We start from the raw sequence: 18,257 nt of genomic DNA, 5'->3' as shown, positions 1-18,257 counted from the left end.
ACCATCCCCCTTCTCTTTGCTGGGACTTATCTGCACTTCTCCATCCTATACAACCTTTTTGGTGTATTTGCTTGTAGATGAAGGAAATGTTTTTGTGCATGCATTTCTTATTGGTATATTTTTCAGCCTACCTGTTTGGGGCACCTGACATTTGGGGCAAGAAAAACTGAAGAAAATGGCGTTGGCTGCATCTTTTATACCCGTGGGTGCACGGACGTCGGGGAAGAGACAACAGCAACCGACGCCGGACCTAGACTTTGGAATTCTGGCCGACTGCGGGTAGCCTGCCAGCAGGATAACCCAAGAGTAATGACTGCAACAGTGAATACACTCAACATCTACATTTATGGTAGGTACACAACTGTACTTTTTGGCACTTTTTAACTGTTCAGAGTTCTGCGCTGTCTTAATTTTTGCTTGACTGCATTATTTATATATCTGCTGGCATTTTCTCATACTCTTAAGTGCCTCCATTTTTATTTTCTCCTAATTTACTGCTTTCTGCACTTGTTTTTAGTCTTTTTTTTTTAGTTTAATTGCATTTATTTAAACTGTATTTGCTTTAGTACTGCTACACACTCGTGTGCTAGTCTACACTGCATTTGAATAGTTTTTACTGCTGTTTTAGCTGCACCCCCAAGCTTGCCATTGGGAGTGTAAGCACTAGGTAGCTCATCTACCACAAGAGGAGTGGTTTCTGGCCCAGAAATTATAGTTTATTGGTCGTTTGAGCAGTTTTTCCATCCCTTTCAACTTTCTGGTTTAAAAGCCTGCGTTTGTGGTGGTTTACACTTGTATAAGGTCCGCCTAGCGGCGCCAAGCTGAGGTAAACTATTACTGTCGGCAGAAAGTCTGCTCTTCAGTTTTTCCCTTGAATCTTGCTAGATGTTCTTTGTGTTTCACTGTTGCAGTCATCACGCTTGGGTCATCTGCCTGCAGGTAGCCCTCAGTCGGCCCAAACACCATTGTCTTAGTATTTCTGCATCGGATGCTGTCGCTTCCATGATGTCAAGTCGTCAGGGGTATAAAACAGGCAGCCGACGCCTTTACACCATTTTTTCTTGCCTAGGAGGAGCCTGAAGCAGTTTGCAAGTGCTGGTCGGCCGCTACCTGAAATTTTTGATAAGTTGTCAATCTCGCCTTCATTCTTGCTGGATGGGTTTGGAGCCGACCTTCGGCTCCGACTCTGCCTATACTAAAGCTTGAGAGCTATTTATACTGGCTCGAGGCTACGCTATATCCAACAATGCTAGGCGCTAACTACCTAGGTCTCGTTTGCCGCTTACAGCTGCAAGGTGCATTTATTACCGGCTCTTCAGGTTAGAAGTTATAATTCAAAACTTTTCTATCTTTTATTCAGGTTTTTTCTTAGTTTTAGTTAGCGACCATCCCCCTGGCTTTCACTCACCCAAGACAAATGGGTACAGTCGATCATATCCGAGGGTTACAAAATTCCCTTTATCCACACCCCAACTCAGCCAAAAGGACCTCTTCCAGACATTCCACCCAGTCTAAGGGAACAAGCAGTACTAGAAATATCAAAACTGCTAACAAGAGCCATCCAGCCAGTCCCAGCAGACCAACAAGGATCTGGAATCTACTCCAAGTTCTTTTTGGTACCAAAAAAGACAGGGGACTGGAGACCCATATTGGATCTCAGCAGACTAAATAGGTCTGTAAGAAGAACGAAGTTCCGGATGGTCACGCTACAGTCCATTCTACCCTTTCTGGGTCAGGACGATTGGATGTGCTCAGTAGACCTTCAGGATGCGTACTACCACATCAAGATGCACAGGCGCTCCAGGAGGTTTCGCCGCTTCTGGCTGGGAACCAGTCATTATCAGTTCAGAGCCCTGCCCTTTGGTCTCACTACAGCCCCCTGAGTGTTCACCAAATGCATGGCAGCGGTTACGGCTCATCTGAGGCATCAAGGATTCCAGGTGTTTCCATATCTAGACGACTGGCTTCTCACTGCCACCACCAGGCGTCAACTTCTCCTCTCCAGAGATTACACCATTCATACTTGCAAAGGGCTAGGTATCTCCATAAATTTCGTAAAGTCTGCCTTGTCAGTCTATTACCTTCATAGGCTCGACCTTGGACACAGTCCGGCTTTCCGCAAAACTAACCGAACAAAGAGTTCTAGATATTCGCAGGCATGTTCACATCTTACTTCAGAACAACAAAATCCAAGTCAGGTTTGTCCTGAAGGTATTAGGTCTCATGGCGGCAGCCATTACTCTACTTCCCCTTATTTCCCATTCTGTGCATGACATACTTATAGCTTCCCTAAAGTCATCCACGAGGAGGATTTACACCAGCAAGTGGAAGTGTTTTTCTTTCTGGGCAGGAGCTAGAAATATAGATCCTTTTACTGCCCCTATCCAGTCAGTCCTAGACTTCCTAGCCGAATTGTTTCACTCAGGGTCTTCTTCCTCCACCATCAGAGTACAGTTAGCGGCTATTTCAAGCTTTCATGCAGGCTTTTCGGACTCCAGTATCATGTCCCATAAGCTTTGTAAAACCTTTCTCAAAGGTATCTTTTTGCTTAAGCCCCCAATCAGGGACGCCCCACTGCAGTGGGACTTAAATTTGGTTCTGACCTCCTTGATTCTTCCCCTTTTTGAATCTGCGGCTTCCTGCTCCCTGAAATTGCTATCTTGGAAAACTCTCTGGTCGCCATAACATCTGCGAGAAGAGTATCAGAACTTCAGGCCCTTTGCATTCGTCCACCTTATCTAGTTTTCCATAAAGACAGAGTGTCCATCAGGACTAATCCATCCTTTTTACCCAAGGTTTCTTCTGAAGGGAACCTAAACCATTCTATTGATCTTCCATTTTTCTTCCCCAACTACTCCAACAGAGCAGAACAAAAACTGCATTTTCTGGACGTTCATCGTCAACTCTGTTACTATTTGGATAGAACCAAGCAAGCTAGGAAATCTGAGCAGCTCTTCTTTTCTTATGCAGCAGGCAAGAAAGGCCTTCCAGTTTTGTTCTTTAACTGGCTGGCATCTGTGATCACTTTCATCTATCAGCTCAGACGCCAAAAGCTACCATCAAGGCCCAGGGCTCACTCAACCAGAGCATTAGCCACCTCAATAGCTTTTCAGGCTAGATTCCCAATAGATTCCATTTGTGCGGCAGCCACTTGGGCCTCTCCTCATACCTTTATCTCTCATTACAAATTAGACATGGCCTCCAGAAGCCGGGCTAATTTTGGTTCCACCATTCTCAAGAGTCTGTTCCGATGAGCCACCCAGAGTGAAGGTGCTGGGACGCGGTCCCATCCAGCAAGAATGAAGGCGAGATTGATAACTTAACATTGAGTAGTTATGTACCTACCATAACGTTCCATGTTAGTTGTCTTCTTCTCGCCTTCTTTCTTGCATCCCACCCCCCATCCCCCTAGCCTGGACAGACCTAAGGATCCTTGGGGATCTTCTTGCCTCAGTTTGACCCCTAGGCTATCCCTTCTGGTAGCTATGGGTCTAGGTGACTTTCGAGTGAGGTTTCCTCTCCTCCTTTTGTTGGAGAGCAAAACTGCTATGGTTTTCAGCTATCAAATGAGATCTGGGTAGTTAGCGCCTAGCATTGTGGGATATAGGGTAGCCTCGAGCCGGTATAAATAGTTCTCTAGCTTTAGTATAGGCAGAGTTTGAGCCGAAGGTCGGCTCCGAACCCATCCAGCAAGAAAGAAGGTGAGAGGAAGACAACTAACATGGAATGTTATGGTAGGTACATAACTTCTCATTTTCAAGTTATAATCCTTAAGTCTTCTAAAGCCAAGTACCCCATTGGGGTTCCTTTTTTCTTGGTTCAACAGATGAGAAAGTTAGCAATTGTCTTGCTTGTGGAAAGCAAATACCTCAGATTTTCATTCTTACTGTTTTACCTGTTTAAACCCAGACCACAACATCCCTCGCTGTCTGTTTTGTTCTTTAACGACTTAACCATTCGTCGTCTGGCTATCTTTGTCGCTAAATTCTTTCTATGTAATTCTCCATATTCCGAAATGGCTTTGATAAGCCATCCCCCTACCGATCTTCCAAAAAAAAAGTAAAGATAGAAACAGACCGCATAGCTCCAAAACTGCCGACGATGCTTCTGTTAAGCTAATCGCCATTCCTCTGGTACTCAGGCGCTTTTGCAGCCCCTGAAGCCCACTTCTATGGATTTGCAGGCCTGTACTGAGACCTTTTAGAAGTCAGGTATGCCGCGAGATGCTTCGACCGTGGAACATGCAGATGTCTTCCTTGGATGGGTCCGGAGCCGCTGTGCAGGTACCGGGTTCTGCAGGTGTATTCCGTCCTACCGATGTTCGAATCAAACTAACTTTGTTTTTAGCCAAAACAACAGTTTCTTAGGCCCAGAGTATCCACTACACCTAAAATAATTCAGGACCAAAACGCATGCTCAAGCTCCCATGCCACAAAAACAAATGCTTAGAATGGCTGAAGACCTTTATTACCCTAATTAGGGGAAGCCATCCTCCTCCTGCTAAGAGAGAAGTGAGTTTCCTTCTGATTCTACAGACCAGGAGTCCGATGACTCTTACCCTTCTGATTTATCAGGACATGCCCTTAGTCTATGAGGATTCAGATGTAGATGAATCCACTCCCTCAGCCTCCCCTCCAGAGGATTTTTCTTTTGGTGAAACCATGCATACTTTGAGAGCATTTCCACAGGGAATGCCAAGACTACCCTCAGTCCAAAAAAAAGACTCAGAATTTTAAGTTGCCTCAGCACATGCCTCTAGCTATACCCCCCTGTCCTGGATGTTGTAGATAATGTTTGTATAGAATCCAGTCTTACTCCAGATACATTACCCTTGGCCCCTAGGAAACCTGACTGGTACTACAGAGTACCTGATTCCCACAAATTTCTCTTCAAGAAGCATACTGCGGATCCAGAGACCATTTTCTAGGGACCTAAAGGTATTAAGGATACTACAGCCAAAAATTCTAACCCTTCGGACAGGGGTTAAAGAGCTTTAGACAGATGGGATAGGAAGGTATGTACCTCTGCAACTCTTGCCATCAGGGTATTGATTTGCCAGTTTCACATGTGTACCAGCAACATGTTATGGAACTAGTTAAACAAAAAATGGTGGTATTCCCAGATTGTGCAGAAAATAAAGATCTACAAGAGCTAATGCATTCTTCAAACTAAATTAATAAGCATGCTTATCTGAAGCAACAAACTTTGCCAGATCATGTCTAATCCAAACTAGACGCTCCTTTAAATAAGGACTGTTCTGCACCAAAGCAGAAGTTCTTAAAAAGATGGAAGAAAAAGATGGAAGAAAAAGCTAAATCTATGAAAACTGTCAAATAATTCTTACAAGTGCAACCACCTAGATTCAGTAGGCATTGGCTTTCTAAAAACTGGTCTTTTCCAGCCCCTTCCAGGCTTGACCAGACCTAGGGGAAACAGGCCACCCAGACTACAGTCTCAGGGTATGCAGAGATCTAAACAATGGAGTGCCCCCACCCCCAAAACAGGGAGTTGTAAGCAGTCCCCTTATGGAAAAAGTTTACAATGACTTTGCAATTATCCTTCCCAGCCATGCCCAATTACTTGTGCCCCTAGGAGGAAAACTTGCCCTTCATGCAAAAAAATGGATGTCCATTACTCAAGACTGCTGGGTCCTAAACATTGTATCCCAGAGGTAGCAATTCTACTTCCATTCACTGCCAACCCTGAGGGTTTCCAGACCTTTCTCCAAACCAGTGGGCAGAGGCTCAAAATCGCAAATAATTTCCCTGCTCAATATCAGTACTATTCAACCTTTTCCAGTAGAACAAAGAGGTCAGGGTTTCTACTCCAGACATTTCCTGGTGCCCAGAAAAGAGAGTTCATGGCGCCCAATCCTGGATCTTTCAATTCTCAGCACCTTTCTGGTGATCACAAAATTCAGGATGCTTACCCTGCAACAGCTTCTCACTATGCTAGCCAAGGATGCCTGGTTAGTCACTCTAGACTTAAACTCACCTGCACATCCCCATAAGGGAGTCATGCAGGAAATATTTACGTTTCAGGGCAGGCTCTATGCACTATCAGTTCTCTGCACTTCCCTTTGTCTTATTTACTGCGCCCAGAGTCTTTACAAAGTGCCTGGCTCCAGCCATTGCATACTGCAGGCAGAGAAATATCAAAATATTCCCATACTTGGACGACTGCCTGATTCAGGCGGACAGTCAGGAAAAGCTACTTCAGCACCTGACATTTGTAAAAAAAAAACCTTCTCACTTCATTGGGTACCCCATCAACGAAAAGAAATCGCAACCGGTACCCGGTCAAAAGATTGTATTACTGGGAGCAAGCTTGGACACAACTTCCCAGATGGCATTTCTCACTTCAGAAAAATAGATCTGACAAACTACTTCAAACAAATAGCCACCAGAACCCAGCTTTCTGCAAGAAAAGTACTGCAAGCCCTAGGGTTCATGGCCTCGTGTATTCTGCTAATTCCATATTCAAGACTGTATATGAGGAAACTTCAGTGGTACTTAAGTCTTTGGTATCAATATTCTCAGGACCTGGAAACAGTCATTCCTATCATACCTTGTCTAAGGACAGGGTTCCTTTGTGCAGAAGCATGCAACCACAACAAGGGACTGCTTTTTTATTCAACCCCTCGCCGCCCAAACCCTGACAACAGATGCATCAGACTATGTATGGGGGGCTCACATGGCAGGCAAATGCATTCAGGGTCACTGGAGCCCAGGCCAGATTCACCTGCACATGAATCAAAAAGAGATGCTAGCTGTACAGAATGCTCTGACAGCCTTCAAATACCTAATCCTTCCAGGACAACTGCTTATAAAAATGGGCAGCACCAGTTACGTGGTCCATAAACAAGCTGGGGGGGAACCCATTCTTACCCACTCTGCAGATTAGCCATGGCCCTGTGGAACACAGCCTTGAGCAACCAAGTGCACCTAGAAGCTTAACTCCTGCCAGGCAAACAAAATTCACTGGCAGACGACTTAAGCAGAAATCTCCTAGACCCACACGAGTAGAAATTGGAGCCCAACACCTTCAACCTTCTGATCAGAGGTGGGGGACACCGGAGGTGGACCTCTTTGCTTCCCTGGAGAACCACCAGTTGAGCAGATACTGCACCAGGAACCCTCACAGCAGGGCCTGGAAGGTGGATGCTCTATCCTTTCAATGAGAAAACCTCTCAATTTATGCCCCCCCCCCTGCCCCTTCTCTCAAGAGTGCTACTCAAGATAAAACAGGACAGGCGAAAGGCAATTCATATTGACCCACACTGGCCTTGCCAGCACTGGTACCCACTCTTACGCAGCCTGACAACAGTGCCAGGGTAACCTGCAGAGTGGGTAAGAATGGGTTTCACCCTGCTTGTTTATGTACCACATAACTCTGGTGCGATCTGTTTTTATAAGCAGTTGTCCTGGAAGGATTTAGGTATTTGAAGGCTGTCAGAGCCTTCTGTACAGCTAGCATCTCTCTTTAATTCATGTGCAGGTGAATCTGGCCTGGTCTCCAACAGTGGCACATTCACCAGACTCCTACCCTGCTGTCTCAGTAGGATTGACAGATTTTGCATCCGCAATTGCAAACCCTAAACTTGCAGCCTGGCTTATCCCTTGGATACCCCACCAGCAACCCTCAGCATACAAGTGCTGGATGTCATTCTTAAAGCCAGAAGGCATAGTACTTGGAAATCCTATGCTGAAGACTAGAAAAGATATTGTTCCTGGAATCGGTCTCAAGGGAAGGACACATCAGTGCCCTTCTTACCTGTAATCCTGTATTACCTAGCACAGCTACTCCACAGAGGCCTATCCTTCTCCTCTATTAAGATTCATGCCTCTACCATCTCAGCTGATTATAATACTGAGCCACCTGTATTTTCTCACCTTCTCGTCAAAGAATTCCTGAGAGGGGCTAACAACTTAAGGCCCCCTAGGAGAGCACCCACCCCTGCCTGGGACCTTAACCTTGTACTGGAAAAACTTGCGCTTCCCCCTTTTGAACCTGCTTCCTCAGCAGAGTTAAAAATTCCTCTTCTGGAAAACCGCCTTGCTTTTAGCTGTAACTTCAGCAAGAATGTTTGAGATACAGGCAGTGATGGCTGTGGAACCCTTCATTATTTTCCATGCTGACAGGGTTACCCTCTGGGCTAACGCGTCCTTTATGCCTAAGATGGTGTCCAGTGTGGCTCTAAACCAATCCATCCATTTGCCAACCTTCTTCCCTAATCCCCAGAATAAAGCTGAAAGGATCCTACACTCCTTGGATGTGCAGAGACAGCTCAGGTTCTACCTTGAACAGGACTAAGCCTTTCAGAAAATCTGACCAGCTGCTAGTCAGCTTTGCTACAGGGGCGGAGGGTAAGCCCGTTTCAAAACAAACTTTTTCAAATGGATAGCACACTGCGTCCATTTCTGCTACTAGCACCATGGAAAACCTACCCCACAGGGGATCCGGACCACATTCCACTAGGGCTGCTTCCACCTCTACAGCATTTCTTAGGGGAGTCCCTACCAGGGGCATTCTGGAAGCTGCAACCTCTGTACACACCTTCAAGCATTACCGCTAACCTATATTTCCTAAATCTAGGGCTGGATTTGATGCAGCAGTCTTGCAAGGCCTACTAGCCAGCCCCAACACTTCTTGACTGCCTCCACCCGTCCTCAGCTTTGGGCATCAACCCACATGTGATGACTGCAGCAGTGAAACACGAAGAACATAGTACAGTGGTGTACACTTACCATAAATGTAGATGTTAGAGTGTATTCACTGTTGCAGTCCTGGTTACCCTTCCTCCAGCCCCCTGACTTTCTCTATCTTTCTCTCTCTCCTCTCTATGGCCATTCCTAATGGCATTGGTATTTACTTTTTACTGGTGGTGGTCCCTGCTATATACCAGCTCCCTGTTTGGGGGCTCGACATTTGGGCAAGAAAAACTGATGTAATCGCTTCTGCTGCCTGTTTTTTTTTTTTTTTTTTTACCCCTGATGACCCGACGTCATGGAAGAAGCGACAACATCAGACGCAGAAATACTAAGACTCAGGTATTCAGGCAGACTGAGGGCTACCTGCAGGCAGATAGCCCAAGTGTAATGACTGCAACAGTGAATACACTTGGAACATCTACATTTATGGTAAGTGTAAACAACTGTACTTTTTCTCTCTTGCCCTTCAAATTGCTTAATCGCTTTGTACTTCCAACAGGTTTTTGTAGGAATTATTGTAACACACTTAAGTGCCATTAGCACTAGTTTTTCCTCTCGGAAATATCTTCACTACTTAGTTATGACCACCCCTCCTGGCATGATTAAAGGGCAGTTCCCTGTACTTTCTCGTATTAACCTGGTGCACTTGGGCATTCTGTGGCAGTGTAGCAAATGCCTCATGTACACAGACAACCCTCTCCTCTTACCTCCCAACACTCAGACTTGAGAGATCCACTTAGCAAATTGGAAGCTACGCACTCTCCAGCCAAGACTGGACTAATTGGTCAAGAGGAGAAGGTCGACACCTGCACCACACCACATGGAACACAGCCCTCCAGAACACCCACCATCACATCTCACATAAAAAAACACAAACCACGCACTCACCTTTGCAGAGGCTCTCAATAGAAATTTTACCCTAACAGCAGAGACATCCAAGACAGAAGCGCACTCGACCACCACAACACAGCGCAAACAGCTCATCTCCACAGTGTGCCCCCACAAGTTAAGCCCCTAAGGCTAAACACCTTACCCAATACACTAATGATAGGTGACTCAATAGTGTGACACACAGATGTCCCACTCGGTTGAATAAGAAGGTAACAGTCAGCTATCAGGTGCCAGAGTCCGACACACAACACACGTACTCAGGGCACTGCACAACAAGTACAAGTATGACTCTTGTCATTGTCCATGTGGGTGTGAATGACCTAAGACGTACCTCCCTGGACTACATGAAAAGAGACATGGAGCTCTCTGATTATGTGGCCAAGGCAGGTATAACCCTAGCCCTGAGCAGTATGTTACCGTCACCCAGAATTATACTGTGGTACAAACAAAAAAATTGGCTTCAACAACTGGCTGAGTGTCTGGTGTCATTCTAAAGGGAATCCAGTATCTGTCTGCTTGGTATGACATGATTGAGAGTTCTCGATGCTTTGCCAGAGATGGCCTGCATCTGTCACCCCTGGGTTGCCAGGAACTGGCTAAGGCTCTTGCCACACCTATAGTGCTTTTTTTATGTGGTGTTCCAAAAACCAAATTACCACCGTAACAGCCGTAAATAAATGCAATCGGAGGGTCATGCTGCTCAAAGCTAGAAGTCTCAATCTCAAGATGCACTTGCTTGAAGCACTCCTCAAAATGGAGAACTTCAGCATTTGTGCTATAACGAAGACTTGGTTTGAAGTGGCAGAAAGCACCCCTGTAATACCAGGCTATAACTCATTCCGCACCTTTCGGCCCCGAAACATTGGTCGTAGCTCCAAAAGTGGTGGTGTTTCCATACTCATAAAGGATATGCACACCTCCAGGCTAGTAGCCCAGCAGTAACGCATCTGAGATACCTTGGTATAAATAGTATTGGGTAAGATGGCGATCCAGATCCTAGCCTGCTATAGGTCCCCAGCCATGTCCCTAGATTCTCACTCCACATTCCTAAGCACCCTGGAATCTGTCAAGGTTTAACCAAAGACACACATACTAGGTGATTATTACTAACATGGGCGACCGTTGCTCTACACCAGTAGTCAATCCCCTCCCTGGTCAGATCTGATTATAAACTAATCGCCATGGAAATCCCACATCTCACCCCCCCCCCCCCCGACACACACACACACACAGGTGATGGCATTGGTGTCACGTGTGGATTCATAGGAGGTGAGGAGGCCAATTTGTGGCTTGAATAATATGGGAGGGTATAGGGGAAAAGCTGGCAGGTGACATGTGAGAAGCTGAGTAGTTCATTGGGGAGATGGTGGAGGTTGTTGAGGTGTATTAGTGTGTGGCGGTATGTGAGGATACAGTTTTACCAAGATTGAGAATTAAATAAAGAAGTTAGGCAGGTTAGAAGGAACATGTCACCCCCCCCGCAAAGGTAACAACCTTGAAAAACTTCTCCAAAGCTGACTTGGCCAACTTCCCAGCACCCATGCCAATGGAAGATAGCTGCATGACTGCCGAATCATACACCAATGCACTGTACGAACATGTACATAAATGCATGGAACTAGCCATACCCAACAGAACCAAGGCGTTCTCCTCCAAAAAAGGAAGCCAATCTGGTGGTCCTCTGCCATTAATAATCTCTAAAACCGAAGGAAGAAACTGTTGCAGAAAAAGGTGAAGTCCCAAGACTGGAAAAAACTCCCTTATTAGCCTCAACAAAAAGTTGAGATCCCTCATCAAATCCTCTAAAGCCAGCTATGAAGGCAGAATTGCGGTAGGCACTAAAAACAATCACAAAGCTTCTATAGTTATGTCGAGAACCTCCATGGCAATACTCGGATTTGCTCTGAGTTGCTGCACAATGGTACCTCCTATATTGAGCCAATAGATACTGCCAACATAGTGGTCGACATTCAGTGCCAATGTTACCCCCCCCCCCCCCAACCGAAGGACCAATCACAATACCGGAAGAATGCTAGGTAACCCCGCATTACTGCAGTACAAGTTAGAGCTGCATTGTTCAAGGCTAAGAATACAGCTTCCATGGGACTCTATAATATCCCTGGCTGTGTTGTACATGAACTGTAAAGCGAACTGACACCAGGTCTGTGCACCCTGTTCAGTAACAGCCTCACCTCAGACTTTGTCCCTACCAAATGGTGCACTGCTACAGTCATCCCTCTCCATTAATAGGGAGCAACTACAGACCCTGGGAATTTTCCCCATTAGCCTGACTAGTCTGATATGTAAAGCTGTGGAGTGTATCATCATGGACCTGATTAACAAAGATATAGGAAATCTCCAAACTAGACCCCACGGAATTTGGCTTTGTGAAAGGGAGATCATGCTTGCTCAACTTGGTTGACTTCGTCGGTCACCAGGGCTGTGGATGAAGGTAAGGCAGTGCATACAACCTACCGTGATCTGGTCAAGGCCTTTGATACCATTTCTCACTCAGGAATTGTTGGTAAACTCGCCAAACTAGGCATCAACCCCAGTATCACTAGGTGGGTTGCAAATTGGCTCACAGATGGAACACAGTGTGAAAATAGTAGACTCCAAGTCAGACTGCCGACCAGTCATGAGTGGAGTCCCATATGGGTCGGTCCTGGGTTCTCTCCTGTTCGGCATCTACTTCTCAGAAGTCCAGGCCAACACTAAGGGACTCTTGCTGACCAAGTTCACAGACAACTGCAAGCTGGAAGCCATTATTAACTCCCCAAGTGATGCAGACATCCTACAGAAAGGCCTTACTGAGACCAATAACTGGTGTTGAAACCATGGCCTTAAGCTTGATGCCAAGAAATGTCATCTCCTTTGGTAAAAACTCTGTTCCCACTAATTACCACATTGATGCGAGTCCACTGAACACTGAAGGTGTTCTAAGAGATCTGGGGACGCAGGTTGACAGCAACCTCTCCTTCGACCACCTGATTGCCACTGTGGTCAGAAAGTCCTTCTCTGTGGCACATCTCATTACCAAGGATTTTGCATCCAGGATGAAAGTGGTCATTGTGTCTATCTTCCCTCATTAGACCAATCCTTGAGTATAATGCCCCATTTGGCATGTACTTCACTAGACACCTGCAGCAGCTGGAGAGGCCACAGAAGTACCTCACAAAGTGGATCCTAGGCATTAAACACACGTCCTACACGGGCAGACTCAAAAAAAACTCCAGCTATTCTCAGTCTCATATCGCCTTAGAGGTGATCTTTGCTTTACTTACAAAGCCATGTCTGAGACTGCTCTGTTAGAAATGCTACATATAAAGAAATCCCAATCCCCCTGCACCAAATGCTCCAGAAACCTCTACCTCATTACCATAGTCAACAGAACATGCTGGAGGGACAGGTTCCTCACCCAGAGACTGCCCATGCTTTGGAATAGACTTCTCATATATATCAAGCAGAGCACCTCGCTGTCCCTCTTCAAGAGAAATCTTGAGTGGATGGGTAATAGAAAGTTCATCCCTGGGATCACTCTAGTGTGTCTACTTGATAGAGGCGCTGGGAACCAACATCGGGTGGCACGATGGCAGGGCACTAATATGGGCTAGGCTTGTAAAGGCTCCAGGGCCATTAGCCTAGTACACACCTATGAACCTATGAAAAGACTTCTACCCTTTGGAGGTTCTTTGTGTTTCACTGCTGCACTAAATACATTAGGGTAATCTGCTGGCAGGTTGCCCTCAGTCGGCCTGAATAATTAAGTCTTGGGTCCTGGAGCGGTTGCCATCTCTTCTTCCATGACGTTAGGTTGTCAGGGGTATAAAACATGCAGCCGACGCCATTTTAATCTGTCCATCTTGCCACGTGGTGCCCGAAGCAGAAGCAGTTCGCAAGTGCTGGTCGGCCGACTCCTGAAATTTTCGTTTTCGAGTTTCAGAACCGAAGTCTTCAAACTAAAGCCAAGTACCCCTTTGGGGAAACTTTTTCTTGCTCATTACCGATGTCAGTAAAAGTTAATAATTGCATTACTTGTGGGAAGCAAATACCTCATAAGGATTTTCATTTGTACTGTATTCCTTTGCCTAGGCCCTGATCACAACGTGCCTTGCTGTCGGTTTTGTGCTAAATTTAACCAACACATTATTAAGCGTCTGTATATTTTTGCTTCTAATTATTTTGGCTCAAGATTTAACTACCCTGAAATGTCGTCTGTTAGCAATCAGACTACCGGAGTTCACAAAAAACGCAAGGAAAGACACACCATCGAGGTCCAAAACCGATGACAAAGCTTCTAAGCCAATCGCTGGTTCGCCGGTACTCAGTGAGGTGCTTTCGCAGCCCCTGATACCCATTACTTTTGAGTCGCAGGCCTCTACCGAGACCCATTTGGAGTCCGGTATGCTGTGAGATTCGCAAAGTATTGAACCTGCGGATGTCTCTCCCGTGGATGGGTCCGGAGCCGCTGAGCAGGCACCGGCTTCTGAGGGTGTTTTCAGGCCTCAACATTTTTATATTAAACCGACGCCATCAACAAAAACAAGGTCAAAAAACTTTTATGTCTAAAAAATGGCGCATGAGCCACGTGCTCAGGCCCCTATGCCTAAAAAACAAATGATCAAAATGACTGAGGATTTAATTACCTTGATCAGGGGTTCCCAACTCCCCCTCCCCCTGCTAAGAGGCCTAGGCAAGGCATAGGCAAGGCACTGATTATGAATCTTCAGATCAGGTTTCCATTTCTTCTGATTCCTACTTTGATCAGGAATTTTCTATCCCACCTTATGGGGATTCTGATGCAGAGGAATCAATCTCATCTTGCATCTCCTCTAGAGGATTACTCTTTTGGAGAGACTTTGTATACTTTAAGGAAACATTTTCACTGGGAGAGTCAGGACTTCTCTGAATCAAAAAAGAGACTTGGGGATTTCCTTCTTCCTCAGCATAGGCCTTTGGCAATACCTCCTGTATTAGACATTGTTGATATGTTCTTGGAGTCGAGCATGGCTCTTGATTCCCTGTCTCTGGCTCCTAGTAAGCCAGACAGATATTACGGGGTTCCTGACTCTCAAATTTCTTTTCAAAAATCCTGCTGCTGATCCTGAGACTATTTCTCAGGGTTCCAATGGTGTTAAGGCTTCTACAGCCAAAAATCCTACCCCTTCTGATAGAGATTCCAGGGCGCTGAATAGATGGGGTAAGAAGGTTTATACGTCTGCAACCTTGGCAATCGGGGCTTTAAACTGCCAGTTTCATATGCTTAAATATCAACAGCATGTTATGGGCTTACTGAAACAGAAAATTGTTGATTTCTGATTGTGTGGAAAATAGTTACAGGATTTATTGCATTCAGCAGAACAGGTTGGAAAGCTTACTTTGCAATGTGGTTTTGATTCCTTGGAGGCCTCTTGTAGGGCTGCCGTTACTGGATCTGTGATAAGAAGGCATGCCTGGCTCAAGGAGCAAAATCTGCCTGATCATGTTAAAGCTAAATTGTTGGATGCCCCTTTGCAGCATGATACTTTGTTTGGTAATAAGGCAGAAGAGGTATTAAAGAAAATGGAAGACAAAGCTAAATCTATGCAAACCGTAAAAGATTTCTTGCAAGTGCAGCCACCCAGGTTCAGTAGGCACTGGCCTACTAAAAATTGGTCCTTCCCCTGTCCAACAGAGCCACTCTGGGCAAACCCCAGGCGCTCAAAAGGCTCCAGATATCAATCACAGGGATCTTACAGGTCAAAGCAATGGGGTGCCTTCACCTCCAAATCTGGAGGTAAAGCACAGCCCTACAGTAAGCAGTCTCAATGACTTCCCTCTACCAGGCAACCCCCCTTGGGGGGAAAACTAGCATTTCATGCGCAAAATTGGCAGTTAGCCCAGGACAAGTGGATATTAAACATAGTATCACAGGGGTACAGATTTCCATACTTTGCCAGTTCCAAACGGATGGCCAAATCAGCCACAAAACCAGTGGGCACAGGCCCAGAAACAAGTCATGTCTCTCATGGATATGAGGGCTATTCAGCCGGTATCAGAAAAGGAAAAAGGACAAGGATTTTATTCAAGACTGTTCCTGGTACCCAGAAAAGACAATTCATGGCGTCCAGTACTGGACTTATTGATTCTGAACATGTTCCTGGACATTCCAAAATTCAAAATGGTGACTTTACAACAGCTACTGCCTATGCTAGGCAAGAATGCTTGGTTAGTAACTCTAGACGTAAAAGAAGCATACCTGCATATCCCATTAAGGGAATCTTGCAGAAGATACCTCCACTTCAAAGCAGGTTTTTTGCATTACCAATTCTCTGCACTTCCCTTTGGTTTATCTACTGCACCCAGTGTCTTTACAAAGTGCCTGGCACCAGTAATTGCATTCTGCCGACAAAGAAACATTCAAATTTATCCTTTTCTGGACGGTTGTCTCATTCAGGCAGAGGACAAGGACACACTCTTCAACATCTGGCCTCTTCAACATCTGGCGTTTGTAAAAAGGCTTCTATCATGCCTAGGGTACACCATAAACGAAAATAAATCGCAACTGGTACCCTGTCAAATTACATTCCTGGGTGCAAGCTTGAATACAACTGCTCAGATGGCTTACCTCACGCCAGACAAACTAATACAATTGAGAGCATGCTTCAAACAAATGGCAACAAAAACCCAGTAATCTGCAAGACAAATTCTGCAGACTGTGGGGTTCATGGCATCCTACATTCTACTAATTCCATATGCCAGACTGCATTTGAGAACTTCAGTGGTACCTAAAAAGTTTATGGAGTTAACATCGTCACAGCCTGGAAATAATGATTCCTCTCATTCCCTGCCTACAACAGGAGTTTCTTTGGTGGGCAAAGACATGTCACCAAAACAAGGGACTCATTCACTACCTCCTGCCACTCAAACCCTAACTACAGATGCATCAGACTATGCTTGGGGGGCCCATCTGGCAGGGAGATGCATTCAGGGCAAATGGAGCCCAAACCAAATGCATCTGCATGTCCACCAGAAAGAAATGCTAGCTGTTCAGAATGCTCTGACAGCCTTCAAGGACTTACTTCATCCAGGGCAACTACTGATAGACGGACAACACCACAGTTGTGGTACATAAACAAGCAGGGGGGGTACCCATTCTTATCCCCTTTGCAGACTAGCCATGGCCTTGTGGAACACAGTCTTGACTTGCCAAATGCATCTTCAAGCTCAATTCCTGCCAGGAAAGCAAAATACCCTGGCTGACGACCTAAGCAGAAATCTTATGGACCCGCATGAATGGAAACTGGATCCACAAATGTTCAGCATGTTAACACAGAAATGGGGAAGCCCAGACATAGATCTGTTTGCCTCTCCCCAAAACTATCGGTTGGACAAAGTCTGCACAAGAACTTATTACAAAAAAGCATGGAAAGTGGATGCTCTATCCTTCAGCTGGAAAAACCTGTCAGTCTATGCCTTTCCCCCTCTGCCTGTACTCTCCAAGGTCTTACTAAAAGTCAGACAGGAAAAAACAAAAATGATTCTAATTGCTTCAGGCTGGCCTCACCAACACTGGTACCAGCTTCTAAGAAATATGTCACACCTTCCTCTGTGGTACTTGCCTCAAACACCTCATCTGCTGTCTCAGCAGAACTATCAAATTCTGCGCACACTGCTCCAAACTCTGAATCTTGCAGCATGGCTAATCAACTAATTATTCAAACCACATCTCTCAGTAAACCCGTCATGGATGTCATTTTGGAAGCCAGAAGGCCTAGTACTAGAAAATTTTATGCTGATTAAATGGAAGAGATTCTGTGCTTGGAACCAAGCACAAGGAATAGACACAGCAAGGCTCAATATTCCTCAGATTTTACAATACTTAACTAAGATGTTTGACAAGGGCCTATCTTTTTCTGCAATAAAAATCCATGCCTCTGCCATCTCGGCTCAGTACAACACAGAGCCTCCCCTCTTTTCTCATCCACTGCTAAAACATCTGAGGGGCCAAAAATTTAAGGCCTCCCAAGAGAGCACCAACTCCTGCATGGGACCTCAATTTTGTGCTGGAAAAACTCACCCTGCCTCCTTTTGAACCAGCAGCTACTGCGGATATAAAATTTCCATCTTGGAGGACAGTTTTTCTTTTGGCAGTTACTTCAGCTAGAAGTGTTTCGGAACTACAGGCTCTCGTGGCAGTGGAGCCTTTCATTACGTTCTACCTTGACAGGGCATCCCTCAGGACCAACCCTTCCTTTATGCCTAAGGTGGTATCCAATGTGGCTCTTAACCAGACCATTCACCTGCCAACTTTTTTCCCAAATCCGCAGAATAAGGGGGAGCGGATTCTGCATTCATTGGATGTGCACAGACAACTATAATTCTACTTAAACAGGACTAAATCTCAAAGTCTGAGCTACTACTGGTAGCATTTGCTGCAGGATCAGAGGGGAAGGCTATATCAAAGCAGACTATTTCTAAATGGATAAGCCACTGCATTTGTTTCTGCTATTTGCACTATGGTAAAACCTGTGCCCAAGGGGATCAGATCCCATTCCACCAGGGCTGCCTGCACTTCAACCGCTTTTCTCAGAGGGGTCCCAACCAAAGACATTCTAGAAGCTGCAACTTGGAGCTCTTTTCATACGTTCACAAAGAATGATCATTTACCTCTTT

The 18,257-nt window shown here is 45.5% G+C and overlaps 1 protein-coding gene across 1 annotated transcript in view; it reads left to right on the top strand.

Moving 5' to 3' along the window:
- The window catches only part of HNRNPR (heterogeneous nuclear ribonucleoprotein R), a 1,454,575-nt gene that overhangs the window by 844,604 nt on the left and 591,714 nt on the right, over positions 1 to 18,257 (top strand). The window lies entirely within an intron of this gene.

The sequence above is a fragment of the Protopterus annectens genome, chromosome 1.part2, assembly GCF_019279795.1.
Source record: "Protopterus annectens isolate FY-2018-M chromosome 1.part2, PAN1.0, whole genome shotgun sequence".
NCBI classification, from domain to species: domain Eukaryota; kingdom Metazoa; phylum Chordata; order Ceratodontiformes; family Protopteridae; genus Protopterus; species Protopterus annectens.
This window is presented reverse-complemented; position numbering and strand designations above follow the sequence as displayed.